This window comes from Rhinolophus ferrumequinum, chromosome 9, assembly GCF_004115265.2.
Source record: "Rhinolophus ferrumequinum isolate MPI-CBG mRhiFer1 chromosome 9, mRhiFer1_v1.p, whole genome shotgun sequence".
Taxonomy (NCBI): domain Eukaryota; kingdom Metazoa; phylum Chordata; class Mammalia; order Chiroptera; family Rhinolophidae; genus Rhinolophus; species Rhinolophus ferrumequinum.
Window position 1 is genome coordinate 51,153,509 of NC_046292.1, and position 4,986 is coordinate 51,158,494.

The 4,986-nt window shown below is 37.4% G+C and overlaps 1 pseudogene; it reads right to left on the reverse strand.

The window, feature by feature from the left end:
• Positions 1-3,993: 3,993 nt before the first annotated feature.
• LOC117027093 (60S ribosomal protein L12-like) lies at positions 3,994-4,580 on the reverse strand (annotated as a pseudogene).
• Positions 4,581-4,986: the final 406 nt, after the last annotated feature.

Here is a 4,986-nt window from a genome sequence, read left to right on the forward strand (position 1 = left end):
CATGAATACATTATTGCTGCTGCAGCATCTGCAATGCCTTTGGCACACACTGCTGCAGACTTTGAGCAGACTGCAGCAAATGGCAAATATATGCTGTTCTTTGATACAGGGGGTAATACAGCATGCTTTTTTGTGAGTGTGCGGTCCCAAAATTAGTGTATACTGCACACAACACAAAAACCAAGTATTATTGCAACAGTTTTGATTTTCTATTAATGGAAGATTGATTTCAATAATCTACACATATGTTAATCTATAATAAAAAAAATTACCCTATATTATCAATGACCTCAAAATATATGACTCCTGAATGAAGCTTAAATGCCAGTCTCTATTTAAATAGTTTTGTGACCAGAATACCAAAGGTATCATCTGCAAACATTATAGATGCAAATGGAAGAAATAGTTTATTAAATGATGTAAATAACTGCTATCTTGTATTAATTACATTGTCTGTGTAATAATACATAGCCCTACAGTTAAATAAAAACAAGACCTACTACTCAGTTTCAGCTGATTGCCACGCCGTGATTTAAAATCTTCCAATTGCAAAGAGAAACTAATTTTATATAGTCTCTTTTTAAAATTATTTCTGACAACCAATTGAAAAAAAAAATCAAAACATTTTTAAGACAAACACAACTTGTCTGTCAGCCAGATCCAGCATGCAGTCAATCCCCAGCCTTCAGATTTCCTTGCACAATACCTGTTGTGTATCAATGCTGTTCCATGGGTGACTTATTTCCCATGGTACTACTCAGTTTTCTCTAAGACTATTAGTCCTAGATTACAGAGCTGCCAAACCCAAGGTCAGTAACTTAGTCCATTCAATCATTTAACAAACAGTGCCTATAACGCTTCAGTCACTGTTCAAGGCACTAAGAATACAGAAGTGAAAACAAACAAATAAATATACAAAATACCCTGTCTCTTGGAGCTGAGTCAATTGGCAAACAAGCAAACATACAAGATTATGGTTAATGCAAATGTTTGTAGGGCACAAGCATTTATGTAATCCTCATCATAAAAAATAATGATGATACCATCAGTGTCCTCATTTCACAGATGAGAAAACTGAAGCCTAAGAGAGATTTAAGTACCTTGATGAACGTGACACAGATATTGAAAGACAAAATAAGGGCTTGACCACAACTTTGTCTAACTCAAGAGCTCTGCATTATAGTATTATGCTGAATGAAGACGAGCAAAACAACAGGTTTAGATGGTGAACTAAAACAGGGACACTGTGTGGAAAAAAAAAAAAACATATGAAGATCACACATCACAAATGGGTGAAACTAACACGTAGATTATTGGGAAATAACAAACAAAGGTGCACAATCTTCATGTTCAGATATAAAAGTTGAAGAAATTCTTTAGTCAAACACACGATAAGTATGCAAATGATAGTGTCTTGGTAAGGATGCATTTGGTACCAAATAAAAGAAGGTGTGAACAATAGTGTTTTACACTGGACAGACATTTGATATTTATTAACAAAACTAAAAGTAGATGGTTCCAAGTTTGTTTTATAGCAGCTCGACAGCATTGTTAAGATCCCAGGTTTTTTTTCAGTCCTTCCTTTCAGCTATTCGCATCTTGCTGGCTTTTTGGTCTCTGGCTTGTTGCCTCAAGGTCACAGTGTCAAAATGAGGAAAAGAAGGAGGGATTTTTCTTTCTCCCTCTTGTGGGTCTCTACCAGGGAGAAAAATATCTCTCAGAAGTCCCTCCACAGATGTTTGTGTTTCATGAATCAAGTAGTAACTGACTAAGACGAACGGGGTTGTTTGGACAAATTATGATAGATTTTGACTAATGTCGATTTATCTATCTGGCCAGACACGTTGTTTCTTGAAGAGAATTAAGGTTTTAATAGTAAAGAGGAAGGAATGAATTGTTGTTGGTTAAGTCACTAATAAAGTCTTTCAAAATAATAGAAAAGCAAATATTTATTGTATCCATTATACAGAAGCTACTTTACAATACAAAGAAATAAGACAATGCAATGATCTATGCCTACAAAACCTTCCACTGTGTAAATATTAGGATCAGAATGCTGAGTCAGTTCATGGATTAAATCAAATGTAACAAGAATAATGCCCTACAAGAAATGAATAGACTTTTAAAGAAAAGTCACAAATAAAAAGTAAAATATCATCTTGATATGAGTATAGTACGGAAAGACAGTGGATTCTTGCACAGAAAGGATCAATGGTACAGTTGGTGACAGTATCTTTTATTACTACAATTGTTTAACCCTATTGAAATTGGGTACACACAGAGACACATTCTCTTTTAATAAGCGGTAGAATCAAGAGCTTCTTCTCTAACTTTTCCCTCTTGATCCCTCTTGATCTCTCACTTGCAGGCAGGCAAGAAAATATCTCAAAATGAAATTGCCTCCGTACCTGGGAAACAATATATACACTTGATTAAATCAGAGTACCAATCACTAAGTCGTTTTTTGCTTTCCTTATGTTTGCAGGGTTTTGCAAATTAAATATGAATCACTTTAATTCTCTCTCTCTCTCTCTCTCTCTCTCTCTCTCTCTCTCTCTCTCTCTCACACACACACACACACACACACACACACACACACATTTAAAAGACAGCTGTGTCCCTTCATATATTTTTATTGTTGTATCTTTTAATATTTTACTCTCATTTGTTCCCATTATTGTTCTTTCATGATGCTCATATCAAATATTATTTCAAATATCAGGAAGTTATTTATAGATACTCAACACACATCTTTATGTTTATAATAGGAGTCTTTCCCAAGTTTATTACCTCAAATAATGTAAAGAAGTAGAACTACTAGAACCTCACTAGACAGAAAAGCAAGGGATTGTATGTCTGGTTTACTTCCCCCTTTTCTCCAGCTATTTAACATCCCTTAATTGCTTCCTAACCCATTGAGGCAGATGCTGCCAGTGCTTTGCCCATATTCTCTCAGACCCTTTACCAATTTTCCAAACATTATCTTCTGCTGTTCTCTTCCTCTTAAATACTGGCAGTTGGCACTTACGGATCTTTGTTCACAGGCTTGCCGCTGGCTGCTAGAACCAGCTTGTCTGAGCACAAGGAAAGCCTGATGTGTAGAGGAGTTCAAAAGCTCCTGCTTTCCTGCCCTTGAGGGGACAGCTCAGAGATGGTACCTACACTGTTGACAAAGTTCTGTGAGATTGAATTAAAATTATACTTTGTAGAAATTTGTCCCCTTTCTTACCTTTCCTATCCCAGTCCCACTTCCTAAATCCCTAGCAGTGTATATTCATTTCCTGGGGCTTCTGTGACCAAATACCACAAACTAGGTGGAAATTGATTATCTTACAGCTCTGAAGTCTAGACGTTGGAGATCAAGGTGTTGGTAGGATTACTTGCTTTTGATGGCTGTGAGAGAGAATCAGTTTCATGCCTCTGGCCTAGCTTCTGGTTATTTGTTGGCAATCTTTGGTGTTCCTTGATTTGTAGAAGCATCAGCCTGATCTCCGCCTTCATGTTTACATTGCATTCCACCTGTGCTTCAATTTCCCCCATTTTATAAGGGCGCCATTTATATTGGATTAGGAGCCCATCCTACTCCAGTCTGACCTTATCTTAAGTAAGCGTATCTCAATGACTTTATTTCCAAATATAATCACATTCGCAGGTACTGGGCGTTAGGGTTACAACATCTTTGGGGGAGATACAGTTCAGCCCATGACAAAGTTTTCCTGATAAATCACTTTCATATGAATTCTCATCTTAAGTTTTGCTTCTGGCAAGTTCATTCTATCCATCAAGTATTTAATTACTGTCTCAGTTACAGGGTCTTCATTTGCAAGGAAAAGCTAGTTCAACTTAAGTTGACTTAAATAATAAAAGGAATGTATTGCTTTATGTAAACAAAAAAAACTCAAAGACAGACCAGACTCCAGGCACAATTTCATTCAGAGATTCACGAATCACTCAATAACAAGATTTTTTTCCCCTTTGTTTGTCAAATGATCTTTAATTGAAATATTTGCCTTTGTAACTAGGTGGGCATTCCACTGCACCATGGTTGATGTCATCTATGACATCTGTGCAAGCCATCCACATCTGTGCAAGTCTATGCAGCCCATAGACTGGGTATTCCCCAGCATCTCTTTAATTGTTTAAGAGAGTTCTCTAGCGAAAGATTGGTGCTACATCTGTCAGGCAATGTTGACATTTCATCAAAAGTAGTATTTCCACTGTACTTAATGTTTTGTTTTGTTTTTTCTTTCTTTCTGTCTCTTGTCAGTTCTTTAAGGGTTTTAATGAGCAGGGCAGAGGCCGTAGGTACCGCCTCAATCTGGCCCTGTCTGTTCTGAATGATCAGGTGCACTGTAATCCTCAGACCCTCCCAATCACTGGTAGCTTTGGTGATCACCACCATTTTTTTGGAGACAGACCCAGAGAACCAATCTTGGGGGCCAGGACAGATATGACATCGACTTTCCCACTGGTGTATACCAGTTTGCTCTTGCGTGGGTCTAACTTAGGCAGCATGGTGGAGGCGGTTGGTGTTGTGGATGAACCTGGATTCGGGACGACTGAAGAAAGTTGTACCTTGGCCTCCTCCCAGCCAAAGGTGAAAGAAAAAAAGCAATAACAAGTTTTTATTGAGTGCTGACTCTGTGCCAGGGAATGTACTATGTTTTAATATAGGAGCAAACCAAACAGAAACATTCCTGGAACTTATATTAAATTAAGAGAAGAGAAAAAAAATTAAAACATAGTAAAATAGTGATTAGATGATGATAAGGACTTTGGAGGAAAAAAATGCTGAGAAAAAAAATCAAGTAGAGTTTGGGTGGCTATATGTGGGAGGGGGTGCTTATCATAATAGTTTGGTTTTGAAAGGTTTCACTGAAAAAGCCACATGTGAATAAAACCCTGGGCACAATGGACAAATGGCCCATGATTGTATCTGGGAGAACAGCATTCCAGGCAGCGCGAGTAAGTCGTGAATAGACTTTG